The sequence below is a fragment of the Nothobranchius furzeri genome, chromosome 2 (genome assembly GCF_043380555.1).
Source record: "Nothobranchius furzeri strain GRZ-AD chromosome 2, NfurGRZ-RIMD1, whole genome shotgun sequence".
In the NCBI taxonomy this organism is placed as follows: domain Eukaryota; kingdom Metazoa; phylum Chordata; class Actinopteri; order Cyprinodontiformes; family Nothobranchiidae; genus Nothobranchius; species Nothobranchius furzeri.
The window spans coordinates 71,965,807-71,982,141 of record NC_091742.1 but is presented as its reverse complement, the minus strand read 5'-3'; the positions used below and the strand labels follow the sequence as shown (position 1 = coordinate 71,982,141).

The window sequence follows — 16,335 nt, the reverse complement described above, 5'->3', positions numbered from 1 at the left end:
AATTTAAAAGACAATTCATAAATGACAATTTATAAAATGGCTTGCCAACTCCGGGTCGGGGGAGAGGTCCTACCTCAAGTGGAGGAGTTTAAGTATCTCGGGGTCTTGTTCACGAGTGAGGGTAGGAGGGATCGGGAGATCGACAGGCGGATTGGTTCGGCGTCTGCAGTGATGCGGACGCTGAGCCGATCTGTCGTGGGGAAAAGGGAGCTGAGCCAGAAAGCCAGGCTCTCGATTTACCGGTCGATCTACGTCCCAATCCTCACCTATGGTCATGAGCTTTGGGTAATGACCGAAAGAACGAGATCGCGGATACAAGCGGCCGAAATGAGTTTCCTCCGTAGGGTGGCCGGGCTCAGCCTTAGAGATAGGGTGAGGAGCTCGGACATTCGGGAGGGACTCGGAGTAGAACCGCTGCTCCTCCGGATCGAAAGGAGCCAGTTGAGGTGGTTTGGGCATCTGGTCAGGATGCCTCCTGGACGCCTCCCCGGGGAGGTGTTTCGGGCATGTCCTGCCGGCAGAAGGCCCCCGGGTCGACCCAGGACACGTTGGAGAGATTACATCTCCAATCTGGTCCGGGAACGCCTTGGGGTCCTGCCGGAGGAGCTGGTGGACAAGGCCGGGGAGAGGACGGCCTGGAGCTCCCTAGTTGGGATGCTGCCCCCGCGACCCGGACCCGGATAAGCGGAGGAAGACGACGACGACGACAATTTATAAAAGCTTTGGTATTAAAACTTGGTATTAAAGCAGTCCGTGTCTGGATGAAACTAAACATTTAGTGTGTATGTTTGAATGTGTGAATGTAGGTCTCAGAAGGGTTTATCTTAGAGAAAAACGCGTTCTGGGTGAAAGAATTTGGTTTGTAGTTAAGCTAAATTATTTCTTAAAAAAGGCATTCAGATGCAATCTGTGTTCTACCTCCCTTGACCTCTGTTCAGATCCGGAGGTCAAGGGAGGATGTTGATCAGCCTCTGGGTACTCAGTCCGGTAGGGGAGACCAGTGGTACAGACTCTCTGGTCCTAGAGTTGCCGCAGGCACACAGGTGTGGAATTGGTTTGCGTCTGAGCAGATTCTTAAGGAATCTCGTAGCGTCAGCTTGTGGTGCAGATGACGTTTCTATTGAAGCAATTCTATCGGCGTGACAGAAAAGCTTTAGTAGAGGTTTCGAACGGCCGACTCGATCCTCTGGACTCTCGTTGCCACGGAGAGAATTTGGTGAGCTCAAGAACTGAACTTGAACTGAGGAGTTAGGTTTTAATAGACGGCCGGTAATCTTATTCTAACGAATTACATTTTGACATGTGGATTTAACATACCTCAGAACACGCCCTCTCAGAGACAGAAAGTTCTGGGCTGTCATGTGACAAAGACATGTGAGTGCAGTTAACCTTAACCTGATTTATTGTGTCCTGCATGATTGTATATAAGTGCAGATGATCTTCTTGTCACTGTTAAACATTACTGATTATCATAAATAATAATTATTAACCAAAGAATAATAATTCATTTCAGTAATTAAATACATTTATAATGAACCTTGATGATTATTTATGAACATTGTAATAGACAGTGAAAAGAGTTTATTAAAAATGATTCTTTTAAATCTTGAAGTGTCCTTCGTCTTGCAGATGGAACAGCAGTCAGATAAAGGCAGTCAGATTAAAGGTGTAGTAGACCAACATTAAGTATCCTCTGATGGATAATCTGTAGACAGAAGTGCAGCCAGGACAGCTTGACCCAGCTGAGGAAGTGTGACCTTTGGGTCACAAATGAGGCCATTCATGTCGCTACATATAGGAGTTTTTTTTAATTGTAAACAAGGGAAGCAGAAGATACATATAAAAAATATAAAAATAAATTGGTAACAATAATTAGGAAGCAAAAAAAAAAGATTATTATGGTAATCTATTCAATCAGAATAAAAATAACAGGAAAGCTACTTGGGGAATACTAAACAGTGTGACTAATAGAGAGAAAACAAAATCCAGTATTCCAAATCACTTTGTCAAGGACAAAAAAGATATTTATGATGATGAAATCACTGATGAGTTTAATGATTTTTTTGTAGATGTGGGTAGGAGTTTGATGGAGAACAAACCAATAATAGAAGATAAATTGACCACAATGATTAGTACTGTCAATAGTATTGTCCTTGACAAAGTAGATAAAGAAAAAATACTAAACATTGTAAAAAACTGTGGAAACAAATGATCAACCGATTATCAGGACCTGGACATGATGACTGTTAAAACCATCATAGAATCTGTCATTGAACCATTCACTTACATTTGTAATCTATCACTTTCTACTGGAAATTTTCCTGATGAAATGAAAACAGCGAAAGTCATTCCTTTGTATAAGAATGGTGATAAACATAGTTTCAATAATTACAGGCCGGTGTCGCTGCTTCCACAGTTTTCTAAAATATTGGAAAAAGTATTTGTATCAAGGTTGGATAAATTCATCAAAAAAAAATTTTAACAATGAACAACAGAGGTTTAGAACTAAACATTACACAGCAATGGCAATAATGGAATTAACGGATAAAATACCAACAGCAATTGACAATAAAAATTATTTTGTTAGTGTTTTCATTGATTTGATAAAAGCATTTGACGTCATTGATCACTCAAGGTTACTTCGAAAATTAAGTCAGTATGAAATAAGAGCTGTGGCTCATTAATGGGTTAAAACATTTTTAGAAAAAAAGGAAAACGTTTGTTCAGATAAAGGACCATAAATCAAAACTATGTGAAATTAATTGTGGAGTGCCACAAGGGTCGGTCCTCAGACCAAAACTGTTCATTTTGTTTATTAACGACTTGGTAAATGTATCTAAGACACTCGGTACCATTCTATTTGCAGATGATACAACACTGTTTTACTCAAGATCAAATATACATATAAAGTGATACATGATGAACTGATTAAAATTAATAACTGGTTTGATATAAATAGATTGACACTGGATCTTAATAAAACAAATTTTATACTGTTTAATGATAAAAAGAACAGTGATGTGTCATTGCAAATAGATGGGACTGAAATTCAAAGAGTAACAGAAACTAAATTTCTTGGGAGTTCTTAGTGACGAAGACTTGACATGGAAATCCCATATTAGTTACATAAAAGGTAAAATTGCCAAATCCTTAGGAGTATTACATAGAGTCAAGTTTTTACTGACTAATTCTGGTTTGTTGGCATTGTACAATTCACAAAATTGTTCCATACCTGACTTATTGTATAGAAATCTGGGGAGCAACATACAAAAACTATACACAACCCTTATTTATTTTACAGAAAAGAGCTCTGACAATCATCAATTATAGTGGCTGTAGAGATCCATCGAACCCATTGTTTATTAAATATAAATTACTGAAATTTCATGATTTAAAAGACTGGAAAATCTTACAAACCATGTATCTGCCAACAAACATTCATGGAATATTTGAAAAAAGAACTAGTAATTACATGCTGAAAGAAACTGATGTGTTTACAAAACCTAGATTTAGAACTAAAATTAAGGAATGGAATATATCTGTAAATGGTGTTAAATTTTGGAATAACCTTAAAAGGGAAATTTAATAAAACTCTGTCATTTAATATATTCAAAAAATGTACCAAATTGAGTGTACTAAATAATTATGAAAATGTAAATTAAATCAATGATCATGATCACTCTGGAATTAAGAACAGGAAAAAGTTTAATATGAATCTGTATGCGAGTCTGACAAATGGAAACTGTATACAAATTGATTATTTCTTCTGGAAAAGGGGGCAGAAATTACAGTGGGGCAAAAAAGTATTTAGTCAGCCACCGATTGTGCAAGTTCTCCCACTTAAAATGATGACAGAGGTCAGTAATTTACATCATAGGTACACTTCAGCTGTGAGAGACAGAATGTGAAAAAAAAATCCATGAATTCACATGGCAGGATTTTTAAAGAATTTATTTGTAAATCAGGGTGGAAAATAAGTATTTGGTCACTTCAAACAAGGAAAATCTCTGGCTCTCACAGACCTGTAATGTCTTCTTTAAGAAGCTTTTCTGTCCTCCACTCGTTACCTGTATTAATGGCACCTGTTTGTACTCATTATCTGTATAAAAGACACATTTCCACAGCCTCAAACAGTCAGACTCCAAACTCCACTATGGCCAAGACCAAAGAGCTTTCAAAGGACACCAGGAAAATAATTGTAGACCTGCACCAGACTGGGAAGAGTGAATCTACAATAGGCAAGCAGCTTGGTGTGAAAAAATCAACTGTGGGAGCAATTATCAGGAAATGGAAGACATAGAAGACCACTGATAATCTCCATCGATCTGGGGCTCCACGCAAGATCTCATCCCGTGGGGTCAAAATGATCATGAGAACGGTGAGCAAGAATCCCAGAACCACACGGGGGGACCTGGTGAATGACCTGCAGAGAGCTGGGACCACAGTAACAAAGGTCACCATCAGTAACACACTACAACGGCAGGGAATCAAATCCTGCAGTGCCAGACGTGTTCCGCTGCTGAAGCCAGTGCATGTCCAGCCCCGTCTGAAGTTTGCCAGAGAGCACATGGATGATACAGCAGAGGATTTGGAGAATGTCATGTGGTCAGATGAAACCAAAGAAGAACATTTTGGTATGAACTCAACTCGTCGTGTTTGGAGGAAGAAGAATACTGAGTTGCATCCCAAGAACACCATACCTACTGTGAAGCATGGGGGTGGGAACATCATGCTTTGGGGATGTTTTTCTGCTAAGGGGACAGGACGACTGATCCGTGTTAAGGACAGAATGAATGGGGCCATGTATCGTGAGATTCTGAGCCAAAACCTCCTTCCATCAGTGAGAGCTTTGAAGATTAAACGTGGCTGGGTCTTCCAACACGACAATGATCCCAAACACACCGCCCAGGCAACAAAGGAGTGGCTCCGTAAGAAGCATTTGAAAGTCCTGGAGTGGCCTAGCCAGTCTCCAGACCTCAACCCCATAGAAAATCTGTGGAGGGAGTTGAAAGTCCTTGTTGCTCTGCAACAGCCCCAAAACATCACTGCTCTTGAGAAGATCTGCATGGAGGAATGGGCCAAAATACCAGCTACTGTGTGTGCAAACCTGGTAAAGACCTCTGTTATTGCAAACAAAGGTTATGTTACAAAGTATTGAGTTGAATTTTTGTTATCGACCAAATACTTATTTTCCACCCTGACTTACAAATAAATTCTTTAAAAATCCTGCCATGTGAATTCATGGATTTTTTTTCACATTCTGTCTCTCACAGTTGAAGTGTACCTATGATGAAAATTACTGACCTCTGTCATCATTTTAAGTGGGAGAACTTGCACAATCGGTGGCTGACTAAATACTTTTTTGCCCCACTGTATAGGACCTTTTTCTTCATCCTGCTCCTTTTCGTTCAAATTTGATTTTTTGTTATGTATTTCTTATTGTTTATATGTTTTATTTGTTTTTATTTTGAATGAAATAAATTTAAAAAAATATATAAATATAACGAAACTTTAACATTTATTTTACTTTGAAAAACCAGTACTGCCGGTTTTCCCCCGTGTGCGAAGGCTCCCATCACACACAGTGCACAGGACACCGAGTGGACAGAGGGGCACCAAGCAATCAGGTTTATGAAAAGAAAAACAGATTATATTAATGTTTATTGTCTTTTGTTTTCACTCATCAGCCACAGATACTCGCTACTGTTACTTTAGAGCTGAAACAACTAATCGATTTAATCGATTATAATCGATTATTAAAATAGTGAACAACTTTTTTAGTCATCGATTAGTTGTTTAATAATCATATTTTACCGCATAAAGTCTATTTTTACCACAATCTGACATCGGTTACAAGCTGTTAAATTTGCCGCCAGTGTGTGGCAGTAATGAGCCACTGATCTACCAGTGGAGCCGTAGAAGAAGAAATGAGCCAATGAGTGCCCTCCGTTTTCATGACGTATCACGTTACTGACGCTCATCTTGCTGTGAGAGATGGCGGAACAAGAGGAAATACGGAAGAAAATAGAAGCGACAAAACTTTAGAGAAACCCCGGACAAAAACCTCACGAGTATGGGAGCACTTCACTAGATGCCTTGAAAAGGCAAAATATGCAAAAACCATCTAGCATGGCACGGAAGCACGACGTCCCTAAGTGAACATTTGAGACGAAAACGTGGGGGCTGAGGAAGAGCACCGCGGTCAAGTGAGCCGTCATTTGGAAGAGCCAGCCCGGTAAGTAACAGAAAATAAACAAGCTGGACTTAGTGTTTTAGCTGAGTTCGTTATAGTGGATGTTAAACATGTTTTTTTGTCGCGTCAGTCTACGGTGTTCTACTTCTGATTGACTAGATGCAATCGTGAATCTCCTCCGTGTTGTGAATCATGCGCTTGCCAAATTCAGCACGTCTGTTTATAAGAATGTTCTCGTTAAGATAAAAACGGCACAAACCCATAACTATGTTCCTCATTCAAAAAAGGACAACTCTGCGGTGAAAAATATACAGACGAGCTGTGTCCAGGTGAATATAACGCGGCATAGTTGTACGCTTTCAATTTTTAAATACAGGAGAAATTCAGAAAAAGTCATTTTTTTACTATTAAAAGGCTGTTTTACTGTCTAACGCTGTAAAACGCCTCACAACACATTTTTATCATGTTTCTTAAACAGTATTACACAAAATAAACATTTTTCACATTTCTCTAGCTAATTTAAACACTCCCGACTCAAAGTAAAAACCTCATGAGCTTCTTACTCTGAGCTTTTTAATAGTAAAAAAATTAGACTTTTTTTCTTAATATCTCCTGTTGCGGGCTATTTTGTAGAACGTAACCCTCAAAATAAATGATCACTGTATATTGTTAATTAATTCAAATAATTTAACATTGATTTAGTGTTGTAGTGTGTGTGCTGCTTTATTTTATATGTGTACTTATTTCAGTCTATTTGTGTTTCTTATGCAGAAAAAAACAAGCAACGATGGACAACTACATGGGGAACAAGACACTCACCCCCCAGCAATTCATACCACTTACAAACTCTATTCTAAACATGCTGGTAAAAGACATGAGGCCACTATCCATGGTGGAAGGAGCAGGCTTCCAGCTAATGCTAAAAAATTATTCTGGACTGATATTTTGCACTGTTTAGCTCATTTTCTACTGCTGACTGTGTTCATGTGCAATAAAATAGATTGCAGTCAACTGCACAATTCTCTTATGTTTTTTTTTTCTTAACTGAAATGCATCCATCACTTGTATAGGTTAAATAGCTAAACAGTAACAAACCGATTAATCGATTAATCGAAAAAATAATCGACAGATTAATCGATTATGAAAATAATCGTTAGTTGCAGCCCTAGTCATAAAATTGCTCAGGGCACAATCAGAGCAAAAATAAACAAGAAACAAGATGATCACTAAAATAACTCCTGGTTCCCAGTATAAAAAGACCAGTATACTTATAGCTCATAGTTTATGACCCTAGGGCTATAGACCTTGGTTTCACTCATTTAAGTCTAACCAGTACAGACCCAAATACCAATATCTTGCAGATACTGACAGCAAGAATTATACAGTGGCATTTATAACAAATACATGCAAATTGATGTTCACTAAATGTTGCATAGCATTTATTGAGTCATGTCAAGGTGCTGTAGGAGCGTGCACTAGCACCATGTCCTCAGAGAGATTAGTTATTTATCAGCGTGAGGAACTTATTTCTACCTTATTTATAAACTATTTATTTACAAGTCCATCAGTTAATGTAATAATTGTCCCAACCACAGCTGCACCCCCCACCCCCAACCCGGTCTCACAGCAATCGGGGCTAGCTGCACGTGTGTTTAGCGCGCCGCACGCGCACATTTAGCCGTTTTTAGCGGCTCAGGAGTCCGCAGGTACGGTGTGTGTGTCACTCACTCTGGTTACTCCAACAGGGAGCCGGCTCCGAGAGCTGTCTTCAGCGACTGACACATCACTACATCATTCCCTTTCCTAATGTCCTGACGAACGGTCCGGAGCGCAGGCGGAGTGTTTAGCTAACCTGCAGCAGGAAATGTCGACGACAGTTATCCAGAAAGTAGCTAAGGTTACCAGATATGTTTCTGAGGTGTTCGCTAGGTAATTTTAAGATTTAAAAAGTCAAGAAGGGGGTCTGAAAAGCTGTTAGAAGTAGCGTCAAAGTCACCAAGTTAACTTGGCAACACTGGGAGGAGCGCTTCATTTGCAACTCAAGGCAGCGCAAGTGGGAGGAGCAAATAATCGGCTTGTTTTGTTTTTATAATCGTTCAAAACATTTCATTCGGAATATATTTCTATGTCGATGTTCAGAATATGACATCTGATAGTCTGAAAAAAATAATACCTGATTTGGAAAAAATAATACCACTGAGACCAAATTTAACACTTTTAATGGCCTTAAATTTGTCTATTTTTATTTATCACTTTTTAATACTTTTTAAAACCCCGCGGACACCCTGTTGAAGTGTGGTGCTAACCCGATTCGCATGATGTATCCATTTTTGTCCTTGCCACAAGTGAACAACTTCGCTATGTCCGAATCTGGAAACATAGACTTGAAAACTTCAGCCAAGTTTTCATTTGAGTTCAGGGAATGGTGTTTTTCCGCTGTGTGGAGACACCATAACACCTCAGCATGCAGCGTCGCTGTGCTGCCCAGAGCCACTCTGATATCGGCTGCAGAAGATGAGGAAGCAGAGACAGCCCGGCTCTAGGTGCGACTGTCGATCGTGGAGCGACGTTGGGACTACGTTGTGGTGGTTCAACCTGATTTCCACAGAAGCTAGCGATGGATAGCTGCCGCTCTCGGCGGCTAGCAGCAGCTTTGTGGCTAGCACAACACATGTGCGACTTTAAGGAGTTTATGCCCATTGACACAATACTTATTTTCTTCTTGCATATCGTATAGTAAGCCTCCCTCACGTTCCCCTTGACTGGCTGAAGCCATTCTTTGAAATCCGGGATATCCAGCCAGGACGCTGCAAACTTGCACTTTCCCATTCTCGTTGTGCATTCACGTTCACCAACATTCTCTTCCGTCTTAACATTTAGGAGCGTTCCTAATATGCACCGGGAACACCAGAGCGTTCTTTGCACTTTTGAGCTTCCACCCCGTCCACCCTGGTGCTCTGAGAGAAAAATTACTAACGCACCCACAACAGCGTAGTGTTTTTTTTTTTTTTTATCTTTTATGCTCCCTCTCTCGGTTCGTTAAAAAATAAAACTAAAACAAACTGTTGGCTATCAAATTCAGAAAAAAAATCTCAAAATTTAAGACTTTATAAAGCCGTGATAAGACTTTTTAATACTTTTTAAGGGTCTTAATTTTTCCAAAATTGATATATCACCTTTTAATACTTTTCACGACTCCGCAGATACCCTGATCTTGCAGTTCCTTCTGCCCGTCTCGCTACCATGGGGAGCAGAGCTTTCAGCCGCTCTGCTCCTCATCTCTGGAACTCACTCCCCCCTGACATCAGGAACATCGACAGTTTTACCCTTTTCAAAACCAAACTCAAAACACACAGTATGTTTAAATCTGCCTATGACCTCTGATTTTATTGAACGGTTTCTCTCTTTGTTTTTTCTTCTTTGCCTTTTATTGTTGTTGTTTTAATGTATTTTCTGAAGTATTTTCTGTCAAGTGACCTTGGGTGTTCTGAAAGGCGCTTTTAAATAAAATGTATTATTATTATTATTATTATTATTATTATTATTACAGCACCTTGACACGACTAAATACATATTATGCAACATTTTGTGAACATCAATTTATTTGCATTTATTTGTTATAAATGCCAATATATAATTCTTGCTGTCAGTATTTGCAAGATATTGGTATTTGGGTCTGTACTGGTTAGACTTAAATGAGTTAAACCAAGGTCTATAGCCCTTGGGTCATAAACTATGAGCTATTAGCATACTGGTCTTTTCATACTGGGAATCAGGAGTTATTTTAGTGATCATCTTGTTTCTTATTTATTTTTGTCCTGAGTGTGCCCTGAAAATATATGTATCTACCTTATAAGCTCTTTTATATGTATCTACCTTATAAGCTCTTTATATAATATTCTATGCTATCTTATATTATCATATGCTATGGAAGAATCTTGCTCTGATACTAAGTGCCTCTCAGTGTCTCTCTGCACAGAGATGATTTGCAGCATATTCTCTCCTGCACCAAAAAAGGGAGTGAAAACATTCCATCTCGTCTCAGTTCCTCTCGGTACCGACGTGTGTCTTTTCCTATCAAGGATGTATCAGGATGTTCTCGTTTATCTCAAGGATACATGTTCTTGTGATGTATTAGCTCTCCACTAACAAGGCTATTAGTTTTTACCTGTCATGACCAATGACGTGTGTATATGGCAAACTGCGTATGTTACATTCCAGTATTCCTCAATAAAAATAAGCCGTATCAGCGGAGCTAGAGAGAGCGCTTGGATGCAGCAGACGAGCAGAACGCGGGTTCTAACTGGAGCTGTATGTTCTCTCCCCTCATGAGCGGTGAAACAGTGACTGGTCTTCTGATCATTTGACTCCACATTCTACCAACGAAAGGTGTTTATATCCATGTTCTCCGTACCTGTGTTTGGTCTAACAGAAGAAAGACCAATAGCCCCGAGCAATTTTATGACAGAATAAAAACAAATAAAATCAACATAAACTGAAAAATCGTCTGAAATAATCGAGATCTCAATTTCACTCACAATAATCGTGATTATTATTTTTGCCATAATCGAGCAGCACTAGTGGCATGCATGGTTGTTGGTGCCAGACGGGCCGGTCTGAGTATTTCACAATCTGCTTAGTTACTAGGATTTCCAAGCACAACCATTTCTAGGGTTTACAAAGAATGGTGCGAAAAGGGAAAACATCCAGTATGCGGCAGTACTGTGGGCGAAAATGCCTTGTTGATGCTAGAAATCAGGGGCCTCCGGAGACGGCAGCACTCGGGACATTTATTATCAAAGAAGACAAAGTCGGAAGTATGAGCATTTTTTGGATATTTGAAGAATGCCGAGGGACAGTTGATAGAAGACACGGCTATCCTGTTTGCAGCACGAGCAGAAAAAGTGTCTGTGAAAGGCAGCAACGCTACGTGGCCATCATAATGTAGCCATTGTCTCACGACTCCGCCATCTCCAGTTCGCCACTTTTCACAAAATCTTCTGGTTGCCACTGGTCCTGATGGTTTTTCTTCCAGTTCGATGAGTTTTCTTTTGGAAGGCTGGCTGACTCCAGTTAAAAACCGCCACATTTCACCGCTAGTTTTAACACAAAGCTAACTGCTAACTTGATAAACTGATTGAATGGGATAGGTGGAAATGACGTTGGATGCGGCGCTCACGTTTGCGTATGTTGCATGCAGGCGGGAGGAGCATCAGAAATCCATGGAAGATGACTGATAAACATAACTAATTTGGTGCAAACATTTACTCGCCATGTGGCAGATAGAGCTAAAAAATTTACTCGCCAAATGGAGCAATTTGCTCGCATTTGGCGAGTGTTAATTTCGGACCCTGCATCCAACACTACACCATAGTAGAAGTAAAAATTACTGTTGTTTACAACATGGCATTCCAGCATTTTTTAACAGCATGCTCGTCTTTTCCGCCAGTGCGAGCTATTTCTCTCCAAGAATTATTAACATGTTGATCACAGTGATCTTTGAGAGCTGAATCATACAAATGTCTGTATTTACGAACCTCTGCCATACTAATTCTTGCCAGTCCGCCATGTTTTACCGCATCTGACCGTCCACGTGGTTAGAAAATTTCCTATGTGCACGGTGCGGAAAGTTTTGGCCGTGCAGAGGCACGGTGGAGGGACGTGGTCGTTAAAATGACGCAAATTTGCCGCGTGGAGCTGTGCGAACCTCGCGGACGCGTCAAGCATAAACCAAGTTTTAGGGATTAAAGAATGCGTGTGCAAAATAGAATAATTTATATATGTAGCATTGTTAATCTACATAACTAGAATTTAACGTTGTTGCTATTCAGCTTTGTTAAATTCTGAGAAAGATCAAACAAATTGGCAATGAAACTTATATTATATATATATATATATCCACGGATATTTATATAATCGATAGAAGTTCATACACCAACGGGCTTGGTCTATATTTAAACAAAAGAGTAATATTTAAATTAAGAGATTTTAATTAATAATGAAAGTTTATTTATTAATTCCGAAGATCTAAAGAGATCTTTGCTCGTTCAATGACCAAATGCACCACTCTGTGTCTTATTTCAAAGAAGAGTGAGGTTTAAAAAGTTAAGAATTTATTACTAACAATTTAAAGATGACAATTTAAAAGACAATTCATAAATGACAATTTATAAAATGGCTTGCCAACTCCGGGTCGGGGGAGAGGTCCTACCTCAAGTGGAGGAGTTTAAGTATCTCGGGGTCTTGTTCACGAGTGAGGGTAGGAGGGATCGGGAGATCGACAGGCGGATTGGTTCGGCGTCTGCAGTGATGCGGACGCTGAGCCGATCTGTCGTGGGGAAAAGGGAGCTGAGCCAGAAAGCCAGGCTCTCGATTTACCGGTCGATCTACGTCCCAATCCTCACCTATGGTCATGAGCTTTGGGTAATGACCGAAAGAACGAGATCGCGGATACAAGCGGCCGAAATGAGTTTCCTCCGTAGGGTGGCCGGGCTCAGCCTTAGAGATAGGGTGAGGAGCTCGGACATTCGGGAGGGACTCGGAGTAGAACCGCTGCTCCTCCGGATCGAAAGGAGCCAGTTGAGGTGGTTTGGGCATCTGGTCAGGATGCCTCCTGGACGCCTCCCCGGGGAGGTGTTTCGGGCATGTCCTGCCGGCAGAAGGCCCCCGGGTCGACCCAGGACACGTTGGAGAGATTACATCTCCAATCTGGTCCGGGAACGCCTTGGGGTCCTGCCGGAGGAGCTGGTGGACAAGGCCGGGGAGAGGACGGCCTGGAGCTCCCTAGTTGGGATGCTGCCCCCGCGACCCGGACCCGGATAAGCGGAGGAAGACGACGACGACGACAATTTATAAAAGCTTTGGTATTAAAACTTGGTATTAAAGCAGTCCGTGTCTGGATGAAACTAAACATTTAGTGTGTATGTTTGAATGTGTGAATGTAGGTCTCAGAAGGGTTTATCTTAGAGAAAAACGCGTTCTGGGTGAAAGAATTTGGTTTGTAGTTAAGCTAAATTATTTCTTAAAAAAGGCATTCAGATGCAATCTGTGTTCTACCTCCCTTGACCTCTGTTCAGATCCGGAGGTCAAGGGAGGATGTTGATCAGCCTCTGGGTACTCAGTCCGGTAGGGGAGACCAGTGGTACAGACTCTCTGGTCCTAGAGTTGCCGCAGGCACACAGGTGTGGAATTGGTTTGCGTCTGAGCAGATTCTTAAGGAATCTCGTAGCGTCAGCTTGTGGTGCAGATGACGTTTCTATTGAAGCAATTCTATCGGCGTGACAGAAAAGCTTTAGTAGAGGTTTCGAACGGCCGACTCGATCCTCTGGACTCTCGTTGCCACGGAGAGAATTTGGTGAGCTCAAGAACTGAACTTGAACTGAGGAGTTAGGTTTTAATAGACGGCCGGTAATCTTATTCTAACGAATTACATTTTGACATGTGGATTTAACATACCTCAGAACACGCCCTCTCAGAGACAGAAAGTTCTGGGCTGTCATGTGACAAAGACATGTGAGTGCAGTTAACCTTAACCTGATTTATTGTGTCCTGCATGATTGTATATAAGTGCAGATGATCTTCTTGTCACTGTTAAACATTACTGATTATCATAAATAATAATTATTAACCAAAGAATAATAATTCATTTCAGTAATTAAATACATTTATAATGAACCTTGATGATTATTTATGAACATTGTAATAGACAGTGAAAAGAGTTTATTAAAAATGATTCTTTTAAATCTTGAAGTGTCCTTCGTCTTGCAGATGGAACAGCAGTCAGATAAAGGCAGTCAGATTAAAGGTGTAGTAGACCAACATTAAGTATCCTCTGATGGATAATCTGTAGACAGAAGTGCAGCCAGGACAGCTTGACCCAGCTGAGGAAGTGTGACCTTTGGGTCACAAATGAGGCCATTCATGTCGCTACATATAGGAGTTTTTTTTAATTGTAAACAAGGGAAGCAGAAGATACATATAAAAAATATAAAAATAAATTGGTAACAATAATTAGGAAGCAAAAAAAAAAGATTATTATGGTAATCTATTCAATCAGAATAAAAATAACAGGAAAGCTACTTGGGGAATACTAAACAGTGTGACTAATAGAGAGAAAACAAAATCCAGTATTCCAAATCACTTTGTCAAGGACAAAAAAGATATTTATGATGATGAAATCACTGATGAGTTTAATGATTTTTTTGTAGATGTGGGTAGGAGTTTGATGGAGAACAAACCAATAATAGAAGATAAATTGACCACAATGATTAGTACTGTCAATAGTATTGTCCTTGACAAAGTAGATAAAGAAAAAATACTAAACATTGTAAAAAACTGTGGAAACAAATGATCAACCGATTATCAGGACCTGGACATGATGACTGTTAAAACCATCATAGAATCTGTCATTGAACCATTCACTTACATTTGTAATCTATCACTTTCTACTGGAAATTTTCCTGATGAAATGAAAACAGCGAAAGTCATTCCTTTGTATAAGAATGGTGATAAACATAGTTTCAATAATTACAGGCCGGTGTCGCTGCTTCCACAGTTTTCTAAAATATTGGAAAAAGTATTTGTATCAAGGTTGGATAAATTCATCAAAAAAAAATTTTAACAATGAACAACAGAGGTTTAGAACTAAACATTACACAGCAATGGCAATAATGGAATTAACGGATAAAATACCAACAGCAATTGACAATAAAAATTATTTTGTTAGTGTTTTCATTGATTTGATAAAAGCATTTGACGTCATTGATCACTCAAGGTTACTTCGAAAATTAAGTCAGTATGAAATAAGAGCTGTGGCTCATTAATGGGTTAAAACATTTTTAGAAAAAAAGGAAAACGTTTGTTCAGATAAAGGACCATAAATCAAAACTATGTGAAATTAATTGTGGAGTGCCACAAGGGTCGGTCCTCAGACCAAAACTGTTCATTTTGTTTATTAACGACTTGGTAAATGTATCTAAGACACTCGGTACCATTCTATTTGCAGATGATACAACACTGTTTTACTCAAGATCAAATATACATATAAAGTGATACATGATGAACTGATTAAAATTAATAACTGGTTTGATATAAATAGATTGACACTGGATCTTAATAAAACAAATTTTATACTGTTTAATGATAAAAAGAACAGTGATGTGTCATTGCAAATAGATGGGACTGAAATTCAAAGAGTAACAGAAACTAAATTTCTTGGGAGTTCTTAGTGACGAAGACTTGACATGGAAATCCCATATTAGTTACATAAAAGGTAAAATTGCCAAATCCTTAGGAGTATTACATAGAGTCAAGTTTTTACTGACTAATTCTGGTTTGTTGGCATTGTACAATTCACAAAATTGTTCCATACCTGACTTATTGTATAGAAATCTGGGGAGCAACATACAAAAACTATACACAACCCTTATTTATTTTACAGAAAAGAGCTCTGACAATCATCAATTATAGTGGCTGTAGAGATCCATCGAACCCATTGTTTATTAAATATAAATTACTGAAATTTCATGATTTAAAAGACTGGAAAATCTTACAAACCATGTATCTGCCAACAAACATTCATGGAATATTTGAAAAAAGAACTAGTAATTACATGCTGAAAGAAACTGATGTGTTTACAAAACCTAGATTTAGAACTAAAATTAAGGAATGGAATATATCTGTAAATGGTGTTAAATTTTGGAATAACCTTAAAAGGGAAATTTAATAAAACTCTGTCATTTAATATATTCAAAAAATGTACCAAATTGAGTGTACTAAATAATTATGAAAATGTAAATTAAATCAATGATCATGATCACTCTGGAATTAAGAACAGGAAAAAGTTTAATATGAATCTGTATGCGAGTCTGACAAATGGAAACTGTATACAAATTGATTATTTCTTCTGGAAAAGGGGGCAGAAATTACAGTGGGGCAAAAAAGTATTTAGTCAGCCACCGATTGTGCAAGTTCTCCCACTTAAAATGATGACAGAGGTCAGTAATTTACATCATAGGTACACTTCAGCTGTGAGAGACAGAATGTGAAAAAAAAATCCATGAATTCACATGGCAGGATTTTTAAAGAATTTATTTGTAAATCAGGGTGGAAAATAAGTATTTGGTCACTTCAAACAAGGAAAA

General features: G+C 39.1%; 1 protein-coding gene and 1 long non-coding RNA gene across 2 annotated transcripts in view; one reads left to right on the top strand and one right to left on the bottom strand.

The window, feature by feature from the left end:
* LOC129155666 (zinc finger protein 345) overlaps positions 1-16,335 on the bottom strand; it is a 74,340-nt gene that overhangs the window by 44,618 nt on the left and 13,387 nt on the right. The gene's annotated exons all lie outside the window — the stretch shown is intronic.
* Positions 5,616-7,212, top strand: LOC139065544 (uncharacterized). Its single transcript, XR_011518526.1, has 2 exons — positions 5,616-6,235; positions 6,965-7,212. It is a non-coding gene; the product is annotated as an uncharacterized lncRNA (long non-coding RNA).